Raw genomic sequence first — 12549 nt, 5'->3', positions numbered from 1 at the left:
TATTTTTGTTAGAAAGATGAATATTACATCAATTCATTTTATTGGATGAAGTTGGCAGGCAGGAATGTCTACCCTAAATTTGTTCTCATTCATATAATATGATCTAAAAATATGTTATTTGTGTTGTCTTACTCCAGGTGTAAAATAAACATCATCTGCTGAAATCCAGAACGCTTCGTTAAATTCTTTGGGTTTTTCTCAGGAAGATCAGGAACGGTTGGAGAAATTTTGATAAGGTAAGCTCCAAACACTATTAACCTCTTCTCCTGGAGTTTCCATTCTAGCTGCCCAAGTTCAGAACAAAGTGAGGTTTAATCAGTCTAAGGAATAGGCAAATGGCAAGGTGGATGCCACTTTAATTAATAATGCAGGTAGTATCTAAGGATGCTGTTGCAGGGTATGGCTAGAGTAGGCTTCCCACCATTAAACCCCAGACTTAGATAATCTGATTCACCCAACCAGGCCCATGGCAGGGTGCACACAGGGGACCAATACAGGGTCCCCTGACATGACAGCCTGACCATAAAATTCCAGCATGGAATAGCAGACTCAAATGCACCTGTCAGCAGCCTGCTGTAAAGTTAGGAGTGAAGGGAATGAGTTAAACTAAAACTGACAAAGTCATGCTCCTGAGTTCACGAATTAAATAAACAACTCTAATGACCAAGGAGAGGAGACAGTACATGGAGTAAAAAGAGGCCAGGAGAAATACTATGGTGCAGTTTTCTTCAGATGAAAAATAATTAGAAATAGGGAATCAATATTCTCCCCTCATCCCACTGTATAGGAGTGAAATAGGAGTGACCTGCAAAAAAAAGAAGGGCCAGTTAGGGGTTGCATCAGGATTTTCTTTACCTAGTAGCACAGTAAGATAATTTCTCCTGGGTGAGGGGGCGACCACAGCACCACAATTTATCTGGCTAACCAGAATAAAGGCAAACTGCTACCAACTGTCTATTAGGAGTCATGTCTTTCCAGAATCTCAAGGGGCATATCGTCTGTATTGTCCTAAAGCAGAAAACTCTATGGTAGACTGTTGACATTTATGGTTTTAACTACTAAAGCAAAGCCCACTAGATAATTTTTTTTTTATTTTTCAGGCATACTCTTAAATTATTCTGTAAAGAAGATATGGAGGGAACAGTTTATCTAGAGAGCATGTGAGCTTAGGTAACTCCTCAGTATTCTTGCCACAGTGGGAATATGTAATTATACTTTAATAAATCATCAATGTTACTTAGATTTATGTGTTGGTAAAAATAAAGCCAAGGGAGGGGAATTCATTGAAATGACTGGAAAAGAATCATAAGCATGAATATAAGAATAAAATAATGTACCTGGTGCAGAACTATGACCAAAGCCAACCATCTATATAGACAATCTTGATAGCAAGGTCCAGTTAATATTTTCATCTGGATGATGCCTCTAGAAAGATGGAATGCTATTCTTTTATATTTATGTTTCTTTAGTTGAGGGTCTAGATCATGCAAGAAAACGTTTGCTTTAATTTTGGTCATTTCACTTGGTCCGATTTTGGTGACATCCCCTCCCCCGACATTTACTAGCTAAGGATTCGCAAAAGAAAAATATAATGGATTAGGACAACTTTGTCTCCCAAAATGGAGGACAGTCATCTGGATTTACCCATACACCATGAATACATATCAAAGGAAAGAATGAATCATCAAAAATGAGATAAGATATCATCACGAAGAAGGAGTCTGATATTATTTGATATGTGATATTATTTGATACAAATAATATTTCATATTATTTAATACCACCTCATGACATAAGATGATATTTCACCTATTTACATGAGTAATCTCCAGAAATGTATGGACTACATTGACAATTAGAAGGTTGATTATTAATGGGGCTCCTGGGTGGCTCAGTAGGTTGGGCATCTGACTCTTGGTTTCAGGTCTGGTTGTGGCCTTGAGGTCATGGAATTGAGCCCTGAGTTGGGCTCCATGCTCAGTGGGAAGTCTGTTTGAGATTCTCTCTCTCTCTTTCTCTCCCTCTACCATCCCTGTCCCCCACCTCTCTAAAATGCATGAATAAATCATTTTTTTAAGTGATTATGAGCAAAGGTCTCTTGGATATATCCTTAAAGAATGTCGAGGGACTATTCAGTTTGACACTCAAAACTTGTGCTTCTGTAAGTTATTATGTAAGCTCAAAAGTAAGATCAAATCTATAAAGGTCCTGATCCTATCTTGTGCTCACTTTGAAAGGAAGGGACTATCTCTTGTTATGAGACCTCTGCTCCTACTGGGAATGTGGACTTCAGATATTTAAAAGAGGAGCCTGGTTTCTTAAACCCATCCCATTCAAGGGTGGAATGGGATCCCTTTTGGTTTAAAATATTCTTCTAGCTACATCTATCCAAGCAAGCAACCAAAAACAGTTTAGTGTTGTAATCTTGACAATGGGTATCTAAAACCGCGCTTGAACTAATGAAACCATACAAGAGGAATGCGAAAGAAAATTTAGTCATTGAGAAGGTGACCTCAAGAAGGGACACGTAGAACAGCCCAAAGACATTTTAGTGCCTGCTACAGATTTCAAAATCAGAAAGTACAACCACAAATGCACATATTGAGGAATTTGTTTGGCGTGTCTCTTGTTGTCAGTGAGGTATGAAATGGATAGAAATGGGGCAAGTGTGTAATCTGTTTTCAATCCTAGAATTTGGAGCCGTGGCTTCTTCCTTCTGCTGTGATGCCAGTCCAGATACCTAGCTATAATTAGATCCTGGGGGGAAGTAAAGCTCATTCAGTAAAGCGACCAGTCCCCCAGAAAAACAAACAAAAATATTATGTTGAAAGAGAGAAGAGGAAAGTAAGGAAATAAAAAGACTGAGATGCCCCTAGGGGAGCCAAACCTCTAAGTCCTTCACGAAACAAAGACCTTTAAAGAGGGAAGAAAAAAAAAAAAAAGTGGTCGTAGGTCAGTAGAGTTTCCTGTTCCAGAAAGGAACAAATGCAAATATTAAAATCTTTGGGGAGATCAGAAAATAGAACTACTCCTTTGACTAATTATCACAGCTCCTTGCCTTCCATTGTGTATAAACACTGGCATATAGATTGTTGTCCCACTTGGAATTTTTATCTTACTCTGAACTGGCCCCATCAGCACTTAAGTTTATTTCTGACTTCTCCTCGTTAATAGAAGGACTGAGAATTATTGTCTTCTGTAAGGTGGTTAAATGGACAGAGCAACAGATTGTAACAAGTAAAGTTTCAAATAGCCCCATCAGGTCTGTGATTCATATACAAAGAGTTGACATCTTGTGGTTAAGTTGCAGTGACTGTTCCTTTATGATTGATATTTTTATTTAGGAACAAATGGAGTTCTGCTTATTCCTGGAAACATATCTATAAATTAGATTCCCCACAGTCTAAAATGAGATACGTAATTTCAAGTGAAACAATATCATTGCCTCAATCTTAAGAGAACTAAAAGGGTATTTGCTATTATCACATCCATGGGAATTTTCTGATGAAAAGTATATAGCTTTTTCCAGTTTGGATTGTCTCTGAAATGTGGCTGTATTGGTAGTGACTGAAATAGTTATTTGATCTGATTCATAGATTTCATGGTAATAGAAAAAAACAGGCCCGCATTCCCATGACTCTGGCCCTGGCTAACAAATCTTCACCCCATAAATCTAATGTAGCCCTACTGAGGGAGAGCTCAAGCCCTCCGAGATGCCTCCTCCTTGGCCTTTAAATTAAAAACAGAATTAAAACACCCAGGAGTGGCAAGAGTATAAAGAAAGAACATTTTTATAAAGTGCTAACGAGAGAGTAACTTGGTGTAACCCTTGCAGAGACCAATATGGCATGTTACCAAAAGCCTTTAAAAGTCAGGCTGCCTCTGACCTCACATTTCCTTTTCTACGATTTATCTTAAAGAAATCAGTGGACAAACGGATGTGTACGTGCACAATCACGGGGGCATTGCAAATATCAGGAACAACCTATATATCTGACAGTAAAGGACCTGTAATATGGCCTAATGATAAAATAAAACACCACACAGTCATTAGTGACAATACCATTGCTCTGAGGGTACAGACATGGAAATATGTTCATGATGTATTATTAATCTAAAAAACCTGATCATAGGAAATTATGTCTGGTACTGACAACTTATATATTATGCATTCATATGCACAGAAAAATATCTGAGTTATGAGATTATGGCTTATTCTCTTTATATATTCTATTTTTCTAAAGAAGAGACCAATAGGCGTGTAAAACAAGCTTAGAAAATAAAATAAATTGCAAAAGAAGGGAAAAGATTTTCAAAGAATGACACTTTGCCTCCATGAAACGTCATGTACTTGTACCTTCTTTTTATAATCCATATAGTTTTCACACCAGACGGAGGCCTGAGCAGGAAGTGGATCTGCGGGCCAACTCTGGGAATGGGGCTGAGCTATGACTCCTATTCTCCTGGTTTATAACAGTGACCATCTCTTACCTGTTGTTTTAAGGTCTACGCCCTCTAGCAATATGCTAAAAAGCAAGGGGAAGAGGCCCCAAAACTAATATAAACTAGACCAGTTGATCATTTAGAAGTAGGACTACACAAAAAGAATGTAAAATACCATTCCTAGGGCCAGGGACTAAACAGAGACTTTGAAGATGGTTGGAAGGTGAAAAGCAATTTTACGCACACAATGCACATGCTGCTCAGCAATGAAGTAAATCTTAGATTACCCCGGGGGTGCTAGGTGTTTGAGGCTCAGAGAAGGGTGTGCATGATTGGTGGAGGGACGGCAGTACCAGGCTCACAATTCTGCAACCCTGTGAAGTCCAGTAGGAAGGGTTCCGGGAGGGTGCCAAGGCGCTGCTTCAGCCTTGTAGAACCAAGGTCAAATCTCTGGAAGCAGCTAATTGCTCAAGTAAATACCCTTAAGGCTACGTCCCCTCCTGATTCATCCAGGTTGTTGACCCTGCCCCTTGCCCTGGGATCCTGGAACCACCACCGCTTCATACCCTGGAGGTGAAGAGTGAGTCCTTGGCACCCGAGGCTAAAACAGGAGTAGCCCACTGGCTTCAGGTTCCCTGGAAGTTGCTTTCCTCTTAGCATTCTTGCATGGATCCTGGATGTTGATGCCATGAAAGGTTGGGAATCCCTCAAAGAGGTTTTGTTCCAGGAGAGTCTCTTTAGCCCAGGGCGCTTATGTTACCATCGTGGTAAAAATGGCAGAGAGAGTCACGGAGGGGGGATTCCTGGGTGGCCCAGCGGTTTAGCACCTGCCTTCGGCCCAGGGCTTGATCCTGGGGACCTGGGGTCGAGTCCCACATCGGGCTCCCTGCATGTAGCCTGCTTCTCCCTCTGCCTGGGTCTCTGCCTCTCATAAATAAATGAATGAAAGAAAGAAAGAAAGAAAGAAAGAAAGAAAGAAAGAAAGAAAGAAAGGGAAAGTCATGGAGGAAGGGCCTCCTGTGCAGGTGGCTGGACGTAGGCCTCCTTCTCCTTGTGGGAATGATCTCAGTGGACCCTCCCAGCACCCCCTCTACCTTCCTTCAGAGATAAGGAGAAGTTCAATAACCTGCCCAGGGTCACCCGGGGTCACTCGAATAGAAAGGAGAAGGGTGAGGGATTCGCATCGGGGTCATGGGCCCCAGCCGTAATCCCTGGAGCCCTTCCGAGTCCGGAGGAGGGAACACATTATGATGACCGTCGTTCAAAGGAACAGTAGCCATTGGGCTGACATCACATGTAACGGGGCAAGGGGTCCCCGAGACCCAGAAGGTTGACTTTTCTGATCTTTTCACAACAGGAGAGGGTGGTTCGGGAATTAGCAGGCCATGGCTCTCCTGTAGCGTCCTTGTCCTGCACCATCATGGTCAAGAGCAAGAGGGGGGCGGGCTCCACAGCTCGAGGAGGCAGAGAGCTCGGGACACACTGGCGTCCTGGGGCCGTGTTGCCCCCCACGGCGGGGGGATCACACTCTTAAGTTCTGCTCTCTCCTGTACATGGTGGCCCCCACGTGGAAAAACAGGGGTGAAATGAAAATGCCCTGCTCCGTCGCAGCCATTCCACAGCGCATTTCAGGGGAGAATGCTTAAAAATAAAATACCCGAAAAAAATAATAATAAAAATAAAATAATAAAATAAAATACCCAAGAAGGCAGGCTATTTGCAGCTCTGTTTGTACGTGATCGGCTTTTCCCCGTGTGCGTGGAGAGAGGTGCCTTCCAGGTTGTCACTGTCATCACTGAGCGCTCCCTCCCTCATTCAGCAAATACTTATGGAGCATGCACATCACCCCAGGGAGCTGAGCCCGGGGTGGCCCGGGTGCATGACCGTGTCCTCCCTCCCGTGCAGGGCGGGAGGGATGGACCCCGGGATCTTAGTGCCCTGACGGTACCTGGTGGGGCTGAGCAGAACAGATGCACATTAACCTAAAGAGGCATAGGCCTGCCCACGTGGGCACGTGCTGGCTTGTCGCCGCAGGAGGCTGACATCAATCACACTGAAGACATCGACAGGCTGTCTGGGTGGCTTCCACCTCGGTCGCGGAAGATTTCATGGACGAGTTGAGTTTTGGAAAGTTTTTTTGGGGGGGAAAAGAAAATGCCCGAGTAAAGGGTCGTGGCACAGGACGTGGAGACATGTTCTGTGTTGGCGCAGGTGGCTTCGCAGAGGACCTGAAGGAGTAGAGCTGGAATCAGGAGACCGTGCAGGTGAGACACCCGGGTAGGGAGCCAGTATCGGGACTGATGCACGTTTCCAAGTGGCCGAGAAGCAGAATCATCCTAGAGCCTAAACAGTGCCTGCAGGGCCTCCCTTGGGAACCTAGAGCCTCCGTGCAGGACACGACGTGGAATTATCACCCCTTCCTTCTAATGAACAAACGCAAACCCAAACCCTCTGTGGAGGCTTGGCCCATACAGCAAACAGGGGTAAAGCCCCTGCTTTGCAAATTACTTTTCAGACTTTGCAAAAGCGACTTTGTCTTGGGAAAGGGAGGGCCCCGGCCCGGAACGCCGCACCTTGTCTGGTGCACAGGACACGTTCTGTGCACGTCACCCAGGTTTTTATCGGCAGCACCTCTTTATGGTCTCACTACGAACCTGACACGAAGATCCCGGGCCTGGGGCCTGCTGCGCTCCCGTGCACGGCTGGCTTTGCTTCCACAGTGAGTGGATGGGCCGTGGCCACCAACCGGTCGCATGGGGAGCGTGTGCTCCGGCTCCAGGTGACCAGGGTAGAGCCCCAGCTGCCAGGGCCCCGAGTGGCCTTAGCCCCCCGCCGTGTGTGCTTTCTCTCCCTGTTAATCTCCAGGCACCCGGCGATCTCCATGGAGCTACGGGTCGCCAGGCACCACCTCGGGGGCCTCTCGCACATGTAGTCTGGAAGCATTTCTTGCCCTTAAAAAAAAAAAAAAATGTTCCAGGTAATTAAGTCTTTCTACCTTCATTACCGTGGGATCCTCACACGTGGTCTTCCGTAAGGCAAAGCCAGGGCTGGAGGGTGAGGGGCGGGTGACGGGAGTTTGGAGGGAACTGATGACTTAGGGATGCGCCTGAGTGGCCCCTGCCAAGGGCATTAGTGACTCCAGCTCGGTCACCTGGGTCTGGAGCGAAGGAGGCCTTGGTTTTCCCTTGGAGCTCGCGTGGGGCCAGCTCTGGGGAGCACGGGAGGCCGTGACACGCGCCCATGACCTTCCCAGCCCCTTTGTCACTGCCCTCTCCCATCTGGTCGCGCGTCTTTCCCCGCCACTTCAGAGTCGCTGCCCAGCCACTAGGGTCACAGCTCTGCTCCTTTCTTCTCCGTCTTCTGCAGACAAAGCAGTCGTAATAGCCGGAGTGGCGTGTGGCGGACCCACAGGCTGGAGGGTCATTCAGTGATAGGCAGGAGTGACCCTGGTCCGTCCTGTGACATGGGCACACCTGGAAAGCACGACGCCCAGAGAGGGCAGCCAGACACCAAGGATGGGGAATGGCCACTAGTGGGGTCATGCAGGCGATGGAATGTTCTCCGCTGAGAGGTGGGGCGGTTGCCCAGGTGTGAGTAGACTGAGAACCACTGATTTAGGTGTTCCGGTGAGTGAATTGCGGGGCACGTGGGTTACATCTCAATACAACTTTTAGGCAAATCGTAATCATGGGAATAGTCAAAATTATTATAACCAGGGACACCTGGGTGGCCCAACGGATGAGCATCTGCCTTTGGCCCAGGGCGTGACCCCAGGTCCCAGGATCGAGTCCCCCATCAGGGTCCCTGCATGGAGCCTGCTTCTCCCTCTGCCCGTGTCTCTGCTTCTCTGTGTCTCTCATGGATAAATAAAGATATTTTTAAAAATTATTATAACCATGTCATGTCTGCATGTGGCAAATATTTTTGCGTATGTTAATTTTGAATCTCCTCTTCCTAAAGATTTTCTTTATTCATGAGATGACTTTGCATTATCTACTGAACCCTCAAAATCACATTCTAAGGCCGCTCCCATGTTTATTCCCATTCTTTGAAACGAACAAACTCAGAGAGAAAGTGGATCTTCCAGGGCCCCACAGTTAGTACATGACAGAGTTAGGACTTGAATTTAGGACGTCTAGCTTCAGAATCCTGTCCTCTTAGCGACGTCCCCGTTCACATCCTACTGACAGCCTTCCTCTACCCTTTGGTCTCTGTGATCTGGACACATGGTTGTAGAGACTGCACCCAGGTTTCTCCCTCACACGTATTTGGGTGTTTTCTTCTTTCCCTTTCATTTCTCCCCATCAGTGAGGTACGATTGGTACACAATACACAGGACTCCTTAAAGTGTACGATTTCATAAATTTTGACATCTGCAGCATCATGAAACTATCGCACAATCAAGATAATCAATATGATCTGGATAATAAACATATGCATCGTCCCCAAATGCCTCCTCATGTTCCCACATCCCCCTTACGACCTGATGCTCCTCCCTCCACTTGGTCCCAAGCCACTGCTCATCCTTTTCTGATGCTTACAGATTCGTTTTCATTTCATGGAGTTTTAGATCAAGGGAGTCAAACCATAAACAGTCTTTTTTGGTTGTTCAGATTCTTTGACCCAGCATAAGTATTCTCCGACTTCCCTGTTGTCGTGTGCCTACAAGTTTATTTGTTTTCATTGCTGTATAGTATTCCGTACATGAACATGCCACAGTTCTCTCTTATTCGGGGATTGGTGTGACATTTGGATTTTTTCCAGCTTTTAGCTGTTGCAGAAAGAAATACTACGAATACTGGTGTACAAATCTTTGTAGGGACATATCCCCCCCACTTTTTTTTGGCATAAATGCCTGGGAGTAGAATGGCTGAATCATACGGTAAGCCAAACTCTTTTTTTTTTTAAACTGGCTGTGACATTTCACATTCCCACCATCACTTACCAACACTTTTTGCTCTTAGTCCTTCTAGTAGGTGTGTGGGGGTATGGTGGTTACAACGTGCCTTCCGCTAATCACTAATGGTGTTGAACATCTTTCAATGTGCTTATTTGCCATCTATATGGCTTATAATTTATTTACCATCTTTCTAGTATGGGTTGTCTGCATTCTTACTATTAGGTATTATGAGCCCTTTGTATATGCTGCTTATAAGTCTTTTATGAGATACGGGGTTTGCAAATATTTTCTTCCAGTCGGGAGCGTGTCTCTTCTTCATCTTAACAATGTCTGTCCCAGAGTTGAAGCTTTTAATTTTGATGAAGTCTAATTTATTATTTCTTTTCTTTTATGAATTATGTGTTTGGTATCATACCAGAAAGACCTTCCCCAAACCCAAGATCATAGAGCTTTCTCTCCTATGTTTTCTTCTATAAGTTTTATAATTTCACATTTTACAGTTAGGTCTATGATCCATTTGAGTTAACGTTTATATTTGACATGTGGTATGGACCAAAGTTCACAGCTTTGCATATGGACATCTAATTGTCCCAGCACTTCTTGCTGAAAAGACTATCCTTCCTTTACTGAATTATCTTTGTCAAAATTCATATATATATATACATACATATATATGTGTGCATGTAAGAATATTTATTACTTTCTCATAATCTTTGCCTATCAAAATCCCAATTTTCCTTCAAAGTCAAGTTTAGATGCCTCACACTCTAGAAAATCACCCCAAATTCTCTTACTTATGATACTTTGTATTCATGGTCAAGTAACAGAAAAAAAAAAAAAAAACACTTCTATTTTAACAATGATTATCTCCAGCTGTGGAATTTGAGATGATTTATATTTTGGCTAATATACTTTGTCAGTATTATCTGAATTGTCTACCATCAGCATTTATACTTCATAGAGAAAAAAATAATTTGATTTTATGTATTTATAGCATATTCTTTGCCACACAGTTTCACATAGATTTTTTTTTTCTGTTTTGAGTAAATAAAATTGAGCTTAACTATTAGACATATAGATACACACACAGGAACACACACACACTTTATTGTCTCATATAACCACACACACACACAAAAAAAATCTCAGAAGAGAGTAGCCTCAGGCATGGAAAAATCTAGATGCTTAATAGCTAGTATGTGGAATCTATCACCACTAATGTCCTAGTCCTACTCTTCTCACTGCTCACTTTTTCCTCAGGCAGTCTCTCCTATGCAGAAATCTCCAAACCACTGCAGGCTTACATTACTTTGGCAATCTTGGGGGATGATGGGTGGCTCCTTCCCTACTGTCCTTGTAAAAAGGTTTGTGGCTGGCCTGCCTTGTTACGTGCTGTCTCACAACCAAATGTGCTGACTGATTGCTCAAGCCATTCCTCAGTGAATAACCATATTAGATGGTCAGTCCTGAGTGTCTGAGGGTTATGTCTGGAGAAGATAAATTGAGGCACTATATGGAAGGAATAGCTAAAACATAGCAAAAAGTCTAAAGTAACCGATGTCTACTACTTTCCCATTTTTATATCATCCAAACAATCTGGTTACATAGATATCACCTAAATCTCAGGAATTTGGAATGGAGATTATTCAACTTCACTGTCATAGTTTTCTATAGCTGCTGTAACAAATTACCACAAGCTCAGTGGCTCAAAACAACACAAATATATAATCTAATGGTTCTGGAGGGGATACAAATCAAGGTGTTGGCAGAGTTGCCTTTCTTTTGGAGGCTGTGGGGGAGAGTCTGTTTCCTTGGCTTCTCCCAGTTCCAGAAACCTTGGCTTGTGATCCTTTCCTCCGTCTTCACACATCTTCAGAGCCAGTGGTGTGGGATCTTCACACTGCTCTCTCTGTAACTCGGACCCTCCTGCCTCCCTCTTCCAAGGATCCTTGCGATTATATTGAACCCACCTAGGTAATCCAGGATATTTTCCTCATCTCCAAATCTGGACTCATTCACACCCGCAAGGTCCCATATGCCACATATAGTAACAATTCCACAGGTTCTGGGGATTAGGATGTGGACTTCTTCGGAGGGCCAATTGCGTTCAACACAGTCACAATGGGATTAGGTGGTAATGTTGAGTATTTATTTATTTATTTATTTATTTATTTATTTATTTATTATTTTTATTTTTTATTTTTTTTATTTATTTTTTAAAGTTGAGTCTTTAAACCTTGTTTCCCAACTTGAAGATCAGTGTCTTTTCTCCTGTGTCACAACTGCATCATGGAACAGTGGTTGTGTATCAGCTTATCTAGATTTCACATTCTGGGAGATCAGGGAATTTCATCTCCCATAGCAAACAAATATGTGTGGGAGCGAGGGGTTGCTTTTTTTATTAAGACACAAGGTGGGGAAAAGTCGAATTTTACTTGTAACTTACATCATTCCACACTGGCAGTTGCCTCCTTGCCCCTCCCTCCTGATTAATAAAGCAATAGCGTAGATTTGTTTGCACCTCCTTTATTTGATAAATTCTGTTTCTAGCAGAAGAATAGAATTCCATCAGTAGGCAAATCACTTAATAGTTTTCAAATGACAACTATAATTCTTTCTCAGCTGTTCCTACATGTGCAAAGAGAAGCAGAGAACTAAGACAGTTGTATGAATTATTTAAACAGTAAACCTCCATTGGCTCAATTACCTGATTATTTCAACAAGGATCTGGATTCGTTGTTAATTTTTTATTCTCGAAACTGTTCTAGTCTACTTTCGTTGCCTTTATATAAGTCACTTATTTCTTCTATGTCTTAAATTCAACTTAATAAACATCACTTAACGAGCGACCACTATATGCCCAAAACTGTGCTCACATCTACGGTGGCTCAAAAAGACAGAAAACAAAGAATCTCATTCTCTGGGAGTTTTCGGCCCCCACAGGAGGGGTGATACGATTACACCAATAACTATACAGTCTGGCAGCGGGTAAAGGTCATGATTGGGATGCCAAAATGATGATAAAAGTATCTAGAGGGAGAGAGATCATTCGGTTGAGAAGAATCAGGGGAAACTCTGATAACAGAAGCATCCTGGAGAGTAGGGAAGAATTTGCAAGGCAGTGGTAGGGTAGGAGAATGTTGCTGTAGAGAGACATGCAAAGCAAGGAAACCTAGGACTAATCTCCAGAGCCATAAATTCTCTGA

General features: G+C 43.3%; 1 protein-coding gene across 7 annotated transcripts in view; it reads left to right on the top strand.

Annotated features, from left to right (window-relative positions):
• The window catches only part of LRRC4C (leucine rich repeat containing 4C), a 1168116-nt gene that overhangs the window by 977479 nt on the left and 178088 nt on the right, over window positions 1-12549 (top strand). For all 7 annotated transcript variants that reach the window (XR_012014048.1, XM_072791171.1, XM_072791173.1 and 4 more), the window contains one exon: window positions 138-236. The gene's annotated coding sequence lies outside the window, so the exon portion shown is untranslated. The remainder of the gene's footprint in view (window positions 1-137; window positions 237-12549) is intronic.

The sequence above is a fragment of the Canis lupus genome, chromosome 21 (genome assembly GCF_048164855.1).
Source record: "Canis lupus baileyi chromosome 21, mCanLup2.hap1, whole genome shotgun sequence".
NCBI classification, from domain to species: Eukaryota; Metazoa; Chordata; class Mammalia; order Carnivora; family Canidae; genus Canis; species Canis lupus.
This window is presented reverse-complemented; position numbering and strand designations above follow the sequence as displayed.